This window comes from Harpia harpyja, chromosome 1, assembly GCF_026419915.1.
Source record: "Harpia harpyja isolate bHarHar1 chromosome 1, bHarHar1 primary haplotype, whole genome shotgun sequence".
Lineage (NCBI taxonomy): Eukaryota > Metazoa > Chordata > Aves > Accipitriformes > Accipitridae > Harpia > Harpia harpyja.
The window spans coordinates 24053566-24068116 of record NC_068940.1 but is presented as its reverse complement, the minus strand read 5'-3'; the positions used below and the strand labels follow the sequence as shown (position 1 = coordinate 24068116).

Genomic DNA, 14551 nt, shown 5'->3' with positions numbered 1-14551 from the left:
TTAATAGCTACGAGTGAGGTCTGCTCTACTTGATAAAGGTATTTTTTGTGGTGCACTCCTTCATAGCACAACTTGCAATTTATCACTTCCTGAATCCAAACGCCTCCACTGAATTTGCGCCAGACGGCACCGAAGCCAAAGCTTTAATGTGACCTGGAGTCTCTGCTGGCGCGACTCTGGCTCCTTAAGCTGCTAAGTGCTTGCTGTGATGTGTTGCGAGCCTCCTAAAGGGCAAAGCTTCTGCCTGAAATCATAACTAGAAGCAGCCATTAGGACAGACTTCTAACACCTACACATAATTTTCATGATAAAATCGTTCCTTAGATTACAGTCTGACTGAGGCTCGAAAAAACACCGTCCCTTTTCCCTGGACAGCATCCTTAGTGGAGACCCCAAGCATCTGAATGACACACAGAGAACACAACTTTTTTTTGTTCTGCTCATTATTTGCTCTGTTTAAACACAGAGGATACCTTGACTTCCCCCTGCGGAAATCCTTCATCCTCCCTGAACTACTGGCTGCCTCAGAAGTGTACAGGCACAATAATGACAGATTACAGCAGCCTTCACGGATTTTAGGTAGGCAGGAGGAACTTCACAAAGAGATGGGGGGGGGGGGGGGAGAAAAAAAGCCCAGTCCCTTGTTTCTAGATTTCTCTGTGAGAACTTGAGTAGGACTATGTCAGCTTTGCTACTGTGTCTTAAAAGTGTTGATTTTCCTAGCTTAGGAAAGTGTTCTGTAGAAGACAGGTACAGAGGAAAAAAAAAAAAGACGAAAAACCGGTATGAGGATGTGAAAAAGTAACTTTTTATTTAAAAACCAGTAACTTTTCTCAATGTCTGGGTTTTTTAAATCTGCTCTTTTACCCCTAAAATGAAGTCTTGGCAATTTTACTCTGGAGAAAAGAAGCGAAAATTAAGAAGAGGTCAGTCTTCCTCTGCTTTATAATGGGTTTTGAACTTGTTTCCATGTCCAAACGAGTACTAGTATTTCTTCAGAAACAGGGGAACTTATCAAGCCAGATCTTTCTGAAACAGTCCCCATGGTCTTCTGATCTCAGTCACCAGCTTCATGAGTCAAAACAAATGCCAGGCCTTCCTCCCAGACAAATTTGAAAAGCGTGAATAAATTAACTTCTAATATATAATCCAGCTAAACTGATACGAATATTTCTGCATGCCCATTGTTTGCCTTTTTTAAACCACATTATGCTCAGTGATTCTTATCCATACGTACCGCTCGGCAGCCTTTAATCGTGCTGAGGATCCAAGCCAGTAACCTGAAAGAAGTGAAAGGGAAATGCCTGCACGCACAATAGGAAAATGCACCGTAAAGCCAGGACAGGCAGGGCTAGGGCAACCTCCCTGTCAAATCCAGAGACTTCAGCTGCAGTGCCATGTTGGTCACCCTCCTACCTCCAACAAACCATTTCACCCCCTGCTCCTCTAGCCATCATTTCTTCAGTCGCTTGCACTGTAAACTTTGACAGGATTGGCTTATTCAACAGCGTTTCAACCTCAGAACTGCTGCGCGTCCAGCACAAGGAGCATCAAAACCTGTGTGCATCCTGCCCAAGGACCTGGAGCATCAGGTCCTACTGACCTAACAGCAAGAGTATTTCAAGGAAAGAAACCCTCTATAGTCTTCTCCAGCACGCAGCTACCTGTAACTGGAACAGGTCCACATCAAAACATAGAAAAGTTTGATGCCTGCTTTGTTTTTGAAGACATTCCCTTACTGTCCCAGAGTATTTGTGTCCACAGACAAACACCATAAGGGTATAGGAGAATAAAAACAAAGAATGTGCCACAGCTAAAGTTGATTTGGTATTTCTACTGTATGGCACTGGTAAGTCAAGGAATATTTGGATAAACCTGAAATAACAGTAAGTTTTGCATGTCCAAAGTTCTCCTGGCCTTTATCTACCCACCGACCCCAAAACCCCATAAAAAGCCTTTAAAAAATTACTATCGCTGCTGGTGGTAACTTGCTAGAAAAAGAGCATGGGTATATTACAACAACACTTGTGCCTCAAAAAATTCTGCTGCAAACTCCAGGCCGGATTTCACTGCAAACTCAGTAATGATATGCTGGCTCTTTTATACAATCTCTACAGGTCTGAACGTGAAAGTACTGCATTTACCAACAGCAAGCATTTACACGATTAGCTGATCTTTTCAACTCCAACTACTGCATCTGACCTGTGTGACTCATCTTCCAGCCCTGAGTATTTCAGATAAGAGACAGACTTCAGAATTAGCCACTCTCACGCCATAGGTTAGAGTTGCCTGTGCTAAAAATAATACCATATAGAAGGAACACTGTAATTTTAGAGTTCTTCTACTGTACCAAAATGGTCAAAGGAGGAAATTTAATAAACGAATGTGAAAATGCTTTTGTATTTATATTCAGCCTGTCACCCAGCTTACCTTACAAACAAGGGCATCTCAAGGGTATTTTTAAGACAGCAGCCCATTTAAGAGCTATGAAGCAGTACATTACCACACTGACCATTTGCACTGGTGTTTGAACATTTCAACTAGGTCAAGACACTGCTGAGTTAGATCCATCTACAAAGATGCTATAGTCATGTTTCAGGTCCTGCTTGTTTATTTATAGCAAAGATAAGAGCTGGAACTAGCTTCGTCGTTGGAGAAAAGACGCTCAAATGATTCTGACCGGCTTGCTGCGATTTCATGCTTTCGTCAACAATGATCAATAAACTCACAATCCTGGAGCTATTTAATCTACTTTTTATTAGTCATTGCCACTGTACTCTTGCATTTCAGAGTAATCTTTTTGTTTGGCTTGTATGGACTAAATGTATCCCTGAGTAAACACACAACAGCCCCTTTGTGAACCTTCCTTTCTAAAGGTATACAGAATTTCTTCTGAAGGAAGACACGATTTGTCTACCTCTCATAGCAGCCCAGAGGAATGCTGCCTCCCCAAATGACAGTGTTATTTCTTATACACTTGTTAAAGCTTCATGGAATAGGAATGGATTGTTAAAGAAACAGGCTAGAACACTGGAGATATTTAAGTTTTCTAAGCACGCGTTCAAAGCTATCTATGTGATTGCCTAAATTTTCAGCTGAAGTGAGCCTTTGTTGCTTGAATACATTATTCAGGGAGTCCATTGAAATGCACAGCAAGTCTCAGGGGCTGTTTGTCCCGGAACAGCAACTGCAAGACCATCCATGTGAGACAGACAATTAAGAGCATTTGGGAAAAGAGGGATTTAAGGTTTGAAGCCGCTCTGGCAGGGTCTCGGCACAGTGGCAGAAGGTGCAACTCACAGCACAGACCCCAGCTGGAACTTTTCATGGACCCTCCTTCTCCACCTGTGAGTAATCTGTTGCCATTTCATTTGAGGTCATCCTCGCTAAAGCCTCCAGTCCCTGCAGACTAAACCCCAATCTGGCCTCATTCTCCCCACACTGTGACCAGTCAGCAGGCTTCTCTTGAAGAAAATCAATCAGGCTGCCTGATAGCCACAGACACATCATGAAGAAACATGCTGTGAGGTACTAATTGCAAGGACAGCTGTCCTTCCTTACCGACCCCATGTCAAGACAGCCAACACCAATGTCACCACTGTTCATTACAACGGTCCAGAAAACTGCACACACTGCTCCGTGTCTGCTGAGGCTGCGTACAGACCAACTGCAGGTGGTGAAACCCTGACCCTCCACGTCAGCAATGACATCAAATAACTTACGTGGACTGAGACCCCATCTTTTTTTTTTTCTTTTTTTAATTTTTCCACTGTACTTTCACTTCTTCACACCAGATTTTTCATCCACACCTTACAAGTTTTTTTGTTATTTGACAGTTCATTGGCAGGCTGGGCACCTAAGTCCATTTCTATACTTAAAAGCAGTAAATCGTGATGTAGGATGGTTCCTCTAACACGATTTCTTCAGATAATGGTGTTTAGTATCAAGCATTTATCCCTGAAAGACAGGAAGTTTCATCAGGAGATAGAAAATTAGGATGAAAATACTCAAGAGAACCTGTTTAAGATGAATTTCATCTTGCATGGCCAAAGTCTGACACAGCTGGAAAACCTTTTCTTGTAACAATCCGTACAAGAACCTAATCCTGGGTCCTTCTGATACCTAGTGTAGTGTTACTACAAGGAATCTCTCACTTGAATACGTGAAACCCTCCATGTAGCTAGTTCTCACTGAAATGCTGACACCGTATCACTTCAGCAGTACATCCTGAAATAGTATTGCAGATAACTTTGATCCACATTATCCCAACTCTCCTTGCTTTCCCTGGTGACACGAAACTGAGCAACATTTTTCAGACTGCAGCTCTGTACAGGGGGGAGAGAGGATACAGGGATATTGCCTCCTCTTCTAATTAATTGCAGGTAAGTAGAAAGGAGGAGGAGGAGGAACCTCACTGCCAGCCACAAGAGCTCGCGATGCACGGGTGGAGGGAGCTAACGTCGCACTCCACAGAGGGACAAGAGACATCAACTTGTAGAGCACAAGGAGAGCAGAAGAGGACTCTAAATCCAAATCTCACTTTATTCTCTGCTTCACTCCTGGGCACCCACCTGCTGCTTCTCTAGATCTGGTCACACCCTATTCCTTTAGGACTGCATGCCTGAATGCCATTTACGTCTTAAGACTCTTCTATTTTGGGGCATTGCTTTAAAGAGAATACTAAAAATTCTCTGATATTTCAGAAGTCAGCTTAGTGATTTGTGGGCTAACCTGTGCTCCTCAGCTATGTGACGCCTACTGAAATGTTGTGTCCAATTTTGGAGCACGATAATAAAGACCGCTACACTGGAAACTATTTAGTTAGGAGCCACGAGGATAAAGATATGAGTTTAAAAAAAGCAGTAAAGGACTTCAATAAAAGCCTTGAGGAGCTCATCAATGAGAAAGCTGACAGGCCTTGATAGTAATCTGTCAGTAACTATACCAAGAGCATACATTCAACAACAATTTCTAATATACAGCAGATAAAGACATAAAAAGCACGAAAATCAAAGCAAGACATATCCAAACCAGAAGGCACACCTTTTTCTCACTGCGTGTATTCATTGGAAGAGCTTACCCAATGTGGTGGGACTGTCTAAAGCCACCAGACACTTCAAAGAAAACACGGGATGTCCTCCTCCTTCCAGCAGGCATTAATGGTTTCTCTACAGTTTGCCACGCAGCAGGTTAGACTAAAAGACCTAACCAGTCCCCCTTCAGCACTCCAGTTGTGGAAAAAATATGACTTTTATTTATTTGAAACTTTTGGTACTGGGACTCCCAAAGACTGACTCCGCACGAGAGAGAAGAACAAGAGCCACAGCTACTGGCCTGCAGCGCACGGTGCAATGCAGAACCACGCTTCCCACATGCAAGCTTTGCCTTGGCAGGAAGAAAGTTCATTACTTATGCAAGTATTTGACGGTCCAGCAAGGGAAGTTTGGCTGAGATTTTACTGTGGCTGTCTGTCTGTGAAGACACAGACTGCAATGCTATGGATTAGCTTAGATTAAGTCATCACAAAGCCTTCGCACATTGACCACGAAATAAGAAAAAACTCCTCTACGTTATCGGCTCCAATTGTTAAAAATGGGAAAAGCCCTGCAACAATCATGAATCACACCTCCACAAACTATCAGGTTTAAAATAATAACAAAGTTTAAGTTGTCTTTAATTGATTTAAGTGTGGAGCGTATGTGTTTGTTGTATGGCCATAAGGGCCAGCAACTTCCTAGCTAAAAGTCAAAATTGGATTCAAGTAACTTTAAAAAGTTAGCACTTGATCGCACCCCTTTTTCAATATTGAGGCCACAAGCAGTTTCTCCTTCTCCAATGCATTTTGCCCCTGCATGCGGTTCATTCCCTCAGTAGCCCACAAAAGATGCCTACAGAGCACAAGGCTGACGTAATGCACAGACTTTCTGCTTGGTGCTTTCTCAAGCAAGGAAACGTTCCGGTGCAATTCCTACGCCGAAAAAAATATATGGTTTTATAAAATTATCTCCTAAGGAGCCCTTTTCTCCTCTCCTTCCTGTATCGAGCCTTTTGTTTGAAAGCCCTAATGGGAAATCAGCCAGGCTTAAAGCGCGGCCAATATCTGATATGTGTAAATGAAGAACGCCACAAAATATTCAGCCGAACAGCTTTGGGTTGCTAGGACACCGGAGGTCGGGCAGCACTGAAAGGGCAGATTATTCCCATCCCGGTGCAGGCACAGGGCTCCATTCACAGCCCTCCCGGAGCACCCCTGCCGCCTGGCTCCTCCGGGACCCCACGCCGATCCCTGCCGGAGCGCGGGCCCCTCTGCACCAAAAACGTCCCGTTGGGCTGCACGTGGTCCTTGCTGTTTTACCGAGGGCTCGCTTCAACCTGGGGGAGCCCAGGACACTGGGGGGGGCTGCCCGAGAGCTATGCCGCAGCAGACTTGCAGTAGCTGGTCTGGAGATGTGTTTTAAGTTTTAAAAGTGTGAGGAAACCCGTAACACTGCGGTTAAGATACTTTTTAAGTCTAGAGAGGGGAAATTCAAGTTTACAGAAAGTGATGGGGATCCCCGTGATCAGCAGAGACATCTACCTGGCTGACAGCAAGAGTTGCGTGATGGCCCAGATAAATGACCCTGCTCAATCCCATGTAATCAGTATGTGAGTTACTCCTACATCTTGTATCTCAGCATGTCTCGGACAGCATCAGTCTAACTTTGGCATTTTTCTTAGAATTTGGTCCTTCGAGCTGCTGCTCTTGCATCCCTACACATTTTTACATTATAAATTCAGGACCTGCCTTGCAGATCTAGACAAGGGGGTATCAAGAGTAGCGAAATGCGTGTGTGTTTGCAGAAAAGGGACAGAAAATGAAGGTGGGTGGTTGTTCTTGTGTACATTCATTTCACAGAAAAAGGCAACAAATATGTTCTCCTTCAACTGCTTCGTTGTAACACAACACTCCCATCCCATCCCATCCCGTCCCGTCCCATCCCCCCAGTAAGCGCTGGAAAGTCTCCTACTCGAGTTCTTTGATGTTTCTGAGAACCACATCAAAATCAAATTAGGTATTTCTGATAATTCTGGAATTTCCATCCTAAACCAGACAAAAAGCCCCTTTACTGATTTCTTCATATATTATATAAACACGAGATGGAGGAGCTCTGCAGATCACAGCTATCTGTGCTGCCACAGAGGCCACACTAAAGGCACAGGTGAGTCAACATCATCTTGGCTAGAACAGCAGGTAGCTCCTGTGCTTCCTGCAAGCATTGCTAATTACTGCATTTGGTAGAGCAAAAAACCCCATTGTCATCTCATTGCTATGGATTATATATTGGCAATCATTAACACTTGCAATGAAAGTCACCATATATTTTTCCCTCACAAAAAAATTTCACAAACTACTTCTTTGTTCCAATTCCTATACACGCGTGAAATGAGAGTTAGCTATAGAGTAAATAAACTTTGCTTTATTAGCATGGTGCAGAGTTACCTACAATGGATGGCAAGAAACCTCCCTTAACCCCAATATGGTTATCAAATTATTAACTGATCTAACTACTCCCACACACACAGAGAAAGAATGAATTATTATAGATGGTAAAATTACAGCAGGACCTAACTAATTTAACATTCAACCACCTTCTGAGTGATTTAATTGCAATGCCACTGTTCATCTCCACAAAACATGCAGAATTTACAGGCAGGGATGCTGGTCAATGGCACTTTGTTTCACTAAGGCTACTTCCATCTTTTCTTAGTTACATGAAGCACACACTTAGTTGACTCTATCCATTTTTAAGATGATCCTGTGGAGAAAAGTTCTGCCCTTACTTATGGTTTTACAATCTGCTGCGTTACATTTAAATAAGAATATGGCTCTTTCTGCCCCAGAAGTGGATTTTTTCTATCCCTCTTCCATATTTTCTGATCGTGTTGAAAAGGCACTGTTGCGACTCCACGGTTGGTTAGATGCACTTTCACTGCTGATGTACCAGCGCTATGTTCTCCTGGGACTGGCCAGCAGCACGGACTCCACACCACTGGAGCAACGGATGGAGCGAGTCTTCTCTTCTCCTCTGCACAGATGCCTTGCAACTTCAGGCTGGGTATGCAACTTTTGGGGAGCTGCACATATGCCTTACTCCTCTTCAAAGCTGTGTGACGAGAGACATCGTAGCTCCAGGTACTCTGTTATGTGCTCGCCAAAGCAGCATAAAACCAGTAATAACTTAAGCAAAGCATTTAGACGTGTGCTTAGAGCTCATTGAGGCCAATGAGATGTACATGCCCTTTATGAACCGGGCTGATTTGAGACGCGCTATGTTGTGCATGCCAAAGGTCACAGGGAAATGGCAATTTTGGGTGGCTGAACAGCCATTTCTCCCCTGAGAAATTCCTAGGCTGGCTTAAATATACAACAAAACATAACTCTTAACGTTTGAGTCAGAAAGAGACACTGAAGATAGAATCAGCTTTCCTAAATGTGACTTTGTTTGCTATGCCAATTGTTTGCTTAGATGAAAAACTTCTGTGCAGCTAATTTAAGTGCTAAACCACTTTTAACAAAAATCATCATTTCTCCCTTTGAAAGACTACTTAATTAATGAGGCTGGACACTATTTCTTTTTGGCTAATATGCACAAATGGTGTGGCTGGCAAGCTGCATATGGACATACTTGTCCTTTTCATGCTGAATCTGGGGCAGCCATTCATTCGAGAAAGCCAGTATCACAGAGGATTTGGCGTTTATCTGGCTTTCTGAAAGTGGATGTCTTCTCTCGACCCACCTACTTTATCTCTGCTTGACTATTAAAAGTTTTGAACCCCCCAAAAACCCCTACTTGCCACATACTTAATGTTTAAGATTTCTAGATCTACAGAAAGTTTCAAAAATGCCACGATAGATCTCATCATGTAAACGGTGGAAATATAGCACTATGAGTTTGGTGACAAACTTTTATCTTCCACACTAAACATTGTGCAGTGCTCCCAGATGTGCGTGACAACCCAAGGTGGCAGCCAAAACAAAAAACTTCCCAGTGTCCCGAATGATTTACATGGTGCAACGGGCTTCTTGGCTCACCAGCAACTTCACAGACCCGAACAGAGCGTACGCTTACCCTGTGCTTGGGACTGAACAACAAAACTAATGCTGCCCGCAGAGCCTGAGGAGTTGTGGTGCTACCACCTTCCCAGCAAAGCTCCCGTGAGCGGCACCAGCTGCCCAGCTCCCTGTTGCCTGAACAGGGAACACACATCAGGAACGTGGAGGAGACAAACCAACAACAGCAACCTCAAACCTCATCATGCGCCAGCCAAAAACTTGGTGTAGTTTAGGCTGACTGCTGTCACACAGCTACGACTCGGCTGATGTCCTGAAACATGGACTTTACAGCTACTACATGCCACTTCATGCAGCTGAAACCACAACCTCACTTCTGTAATTCTAATGACAGTGTTAGGAATGGACCTGCCTTTCTTCTTAGGCTTATAAACTGCCTAAAACCACCAGAAGCTGAAAATTCTAAGTTTAAGTTAAATAACAAAGATAAGATGCTTTGATGCGCTTTCAGTAAGCATTTCATGTTTAAAGTTTCATCTTATGAGAGTACGGCAGATGTTCTGAAGTGTACTTACTTAGTCCTTACAAATTCATCACAGTGAGGTTTTCCCCCATGAAGTCTTTGCTTCTTTGCCACATCCTGTGACTAAATTAAGAAAAGCCACACATATATATATACACACACACACACATAAACTGATAGATACAGTTAAAGAGAAAAAAGTTTAGCAACTGACCCAAGTCTACTCTCAAACAACATTACCTTCTGCTCTTGACATGGATTTTGTGTTCTGAGGGTACCTCTGACAAAGATCTGTACATAGTTGGGACAGTACTATAACTTTCAGATAATTCCCATCAGTAATCTAGCTGTATTGGAAAAAATCACTGTTGTTATGCTTCCATTTATGTTACAGGTTGTAAATACATTTTTTTGAATAAGCCAACAAATAAGAAACAAAACAAATCTTATCTTCTTTTGAAACTAAGCAGTTCAGCAAAAGAAATACTGAATACCTATCATTGATGTTCCACACAACAAAAATACCTTCATTTTGACCTAGCACCACTGTTACCACTTGGAGTTTAAAAGGACACATCTTAACATCAGTGAGAGAAGAACAACTACAAGTTATGAGAACCCCCTTTCCCAGTCCCATAGGCACTTTATCAGATCATATCTCCTCCATCTAGATTTGCAAGGCAAATCTAGGGTTGCTCTTCTTGAGACCAGAATAAAACTCCCATAGACTTCAATGATGCAGGATCAAACCCATTCCCTTCGTAACAGGTTCTCTCAAGCAATTTTATCCTAATTTTTTACCCTGTGGCTGAATTCTAATGTTTGCAGAGGCAAGCTCTTTAAGTGGGAAAGCAAGGAGCAAAATGCAGATCCCAGAAGCAAAGGCAATCAGTGGTGAACAGAGCTATTTTACCTGCTGGGCTGGGGGGTTTATTTCATCAGGGGCGGAAGGGGTGAGCTGACACAGCAAACAAAGTCAAATATACTGCTGCTATGGTATCCTTTCCATTAGTACTGCAATTAATTTTTTTTTCCCCAGCCATATTCCATTTCCTGTATTTCTATGGTAAAAAAATTACTGTCTCAAATGTGCCCCATCGAGTTTCTCCAGTAAAACTACAAAATTAATTTAGACTTCTGGGTGCTGCAGATAACTCACTGGACTCCCCCCACCCCGAGCACACTCGTCCCCGGTGTCGTTTTCTTATAACATAATCAAAGCAAAACTACAGCCATACCTTATGCCTTAATAAGTTACAGGAATACTACAGTCCTAAACTTTACATAGCTGGTTTTCCTGAATCTATGCCATAGACTGCCGAACAACAGAAAAGACCTTTCTCCAGAAAGCAGCCCATCACTACAACACAGGTCTTCCCCTCTCTGCACACACAGTTCTACTTCTGCTGACTTTTTCCCTGCTCTGTGAACAATCACCCCTTTAACTTTCAAACAGAGTGTGATTTATTAAAGCAGACTGCTTGGCAGCAAAGCTCTCCTGGCGTTCGAAAATATGATTAGCCCAGTAAATTTAGTTGTTTTTTCATAAACTTGATTCTGCGTGCATTTACCTTCTTTAAAAGAAAATACAAGCCCAGAAACATTTCTAGCACAGCTTGCTCAGCCAAACTCCAGGCACTTTCTTTTCTTTTTCTACAAGTCCACTGCAGCTCCAAGTATGCAAGATTAAAATTATTTAAAAAACTGCATGAATTAAGCCCCTTACCTTTTAAGGCTTTTTCACCCTTCAGCGTTCGCCCATTGTGAAAAACTGAATCTTTAGCAGTTGCAGCTATGCACACACACACAGACACACACAGAACGGGGCTTTCTTCAGCTCACTGGTATTTCAAGTCTTTCATGTGATATCTTTGGCTGTACTTGCTTAATTCATTCCTGCTGCTACTCAAAGGAAGTCAAGCCTAGCGAGGGCTGGCTCTACAGCAATCGCTGTAGATCTTCCTGACTAACAGGACACGAGGGCTAATCTCACCTTATAGGCATCAAGAATGTAAATATATTTCGCAGCCAACAAATTCCTAAACCTTAAGAGATAAAATGCACAAAATGCCCTAAGACACAGTTTAGCAAGGGAGTTACGAACATAAAAGTTTTTGCTAGAGAACAATACTCTGTACCCCAGCGATGCTTTTGGAGCTCTAAGGATGTCTATTTATCATGGAGTGTGCATATTCCCTTGGACTAGTTACCATGAGAACACAGCAAACAGGATTTGAATGTAAATTGCCATCTAGAGATGTGGGGGGATTTTTTTTGTTGTAGTTAAAGAAAACTTCCAAAGCTTGATGAAGTACACACTTTTTCTGCGGATACATTTGCATGACAATGCTTGCAATTCAAATACTTGGTAGAGTGCACAAGAAGGAAGAAAAGCCAAGTTCTTTGCTCGGTATTTAAAAAAAGCAAATATTTCAGACTTGGGATCAGTAGTTGCAGCTCCATGAATGCCCATCCATGTCACACAATCACATATGAAGGAATTCATAAAACACAAAAAATCCATCAGGTGGCACAAAATGCAGAATTATTGCAGTGCTTGAAGTCAGCTGGAGGCAGTAAGACCCTCTGCTGCTCGCAGATCAGTTGCTGCAGCAGTCAAAATTCTTCTCATTTCTAAATATTACACTGAATTACACAGCAAGTATTGCACTTTAAAAATACCCCACCCCTAGGCATTTTATTTTTCCCCAGAATTGTCCTGGTACTTTGCTGTTAGGGCCACCTCCTCCCAAGTCCCTCCTGAAGCAACGTACGCTCCCCACGCGTCCCCCCACCCTGCTCACAAGAGCACACCGCCACGGTTACCATCCGAGATGCAAAAATGACTCCTACCACTTGTGGACAGAGTCTTACCAAATGGTCTTTCTGGGAAACTTGGCAACTGTGCACGTACGTGCTGCAAAACATGCAAAAATCTGTTTGCCTGCACTGCTTCGAGTTTGATGCAATCTTTACAGCACAGCGTCTGCTCCCTCCCCGGCAGCACCCCATCGCCGCTCTATCCCCCAGCCTTAAACACGTCAATTTTAAACTCCTTATACCACGGTCACTGAAAGACAAACCCTAATACACTTAGCGAAGGGATGCCTAGTCAGCCCTGCTTAGTAAACAACAAACCTTGATGAAGAAGGAGGACATGCCTGTCTGGGTGATTGCCTGGAGAGTGCAATGACCTACTTCAGCCCAGCAAGCCGCGACGCTCTGAGATGGGGACAAAAGGACAACCCAGTAGCTCCCGGGCAGCATAACCGACACGCTGCGCTGCAGGAGCGATGGGAGCGATCTTTCGGAGGCGACACAGAAGACAGGCGCTGCCTGTGCAGCACAAAACTTCTTGCAGGAATCGTCTTTTCTTTCAGCTGGGGATTCAGCTTCACACGTAACATTACTGCCGGCACTTTGCGAGCAGGAGCGATTGCCTTCCTCACACCCACTCTCCTTATCGCTTTTACCTAAGGAGTCTTCTAGCGCCTGACCTAATTACTCAAGCGATGTGCCAGAAAATGATGCAGCTGGGACATACTCCACAAGTCTTGATTTGAAGCTACGTAATTCTCCAAAACCCAAGGCGACAATATCCAGGTAGCTGAATTAAGCGGCGTTGGCCAGGCACGATGCCACACCTTACGACTGCGCCTTCCTGATTACAAACAATAAAGCCTTATGAACTAGTTAAAGGGCTAAGGATAAATAGTTTGTATTTGGCCCCACACACTTGTTGGCCTGCGAGATTGGGCCAACATGCTATGGTTTGGGGAAATGGTTGCCCTCCTCCCAAAAGATGAGCCTGAAGAGCAGCTCCCGGAGCCTGACCCACGCTGCCCCAGCAAGCCCGATCTGTGCTCAGAGCCTGTGGCTCTGCTTCCTCCAGAAGCAATGACAGCAGTAATTGGCAGCCAGGAAGCCTTCTTAAAACAAGTATTTATTGAGAACAACTGAGATGAAAGAGAGATTTTTAAAACAGGCAATAAGGATCTCTAATACATGCGCTGCTTATACAGCTGTAAATGAACACTACTAGACCTTAACTTTCTACAGATAGCACTGCACACACCCAGCAGCTGTACCTGGGCCATATAATCTGTTCCCTTTACCTTCGAAGTATGACAGAGTAGCTATTAATGTGATGATCAGGCTTTCTATTCCCTTTTTCTTCTGGATAGCAAGACAAATTTACCCTGTGATCTGCTAGCTCCCAGTACCAGAGAACACTGCAGCTTTGCTGCAGGAGGACTGCCCCAGGGCTCTGCAACTAAGTGAGTAAACCATAAAGATGCATCCATTTAGGGCCTAACACTTTCTAGCTTTCAACTGCTGGGCTCAGCATCTTTAAAAACCCACAAAGGCATCTACTCCCCAGTAAGGAGACCCAGAGTCTGGTGAGTGACCAAGGTTGGTGTATAAAGCACATGCTTGGTATACAACTGCAGTAGGATGTGCACAGAATTTTGAAGCTGGGCCAGTTCATTAAGGATAATTTTTTAAAATAAAGACTTTTAAAAGTGAAGTTTTATCCAGATGCTTAGCAATCCTGTGCTGAAGGTATAGTAGAACGTCCTTGAAGCTCAGAGTCTCCCTCCCTGCATCTTTCAAGCTTTTACGTCAGTGCTGTTCTCAACGCAGCAGCATTAGACTTGCACTGTCCTTTATCCATATTTCTACAAAAAATATCTCTCTACAAGGCAAACTCAGCAATTCATACAGTCAAGTCTCAATATGACAATATCGCAGTTCCAGTATCTCTACAAGGCAAACTCAGTAATTCATACAGTCAAGTCTCAATATGACAATATTGCAATTCCAGCTTGACAACCAGTTCACGTACTGCGTTCACTCCATTTTACCCGCTCCACACCCTGCATACAATCATCCTTGCAGATGGGGCCAAGCTGTTCTCTCATTGTTCCTTTGTACCGCGTTCCTGAGCTGTACTCCTAACTGGTGTTTAGGTTGGT

The 14551-nt window shown here is 43.4% G+C and overlaps 1 protein-coding gene and 1 long non-coding RNA gene across 2 annotated transcripts in view; both read right to left on the bottom strand.

The window, feature by feature from the left end:
* Nucleotides 1-14551, bottom strand: part of MYO10 (myosin X) — a 169469-nt gene that overhangs the window by 37677 nt on the left and 117241 nt on the right. The window lies entirely within an intron of this gene.
* Nucleotides 7470-10976, bottom strand: LOC128139212 (uncharacterized). Its single transcript, XR_008234280.1, has 3 exons — nucleotides 10814-10976; nucleotides 9628-9698; nucleotides 7470-8144 (listed from the first exon to the last, which is right to left on the bottom strand). It is a non-coding gene; the product is annotated as an uncharacterized LOC128139212 (long non-coding RNA).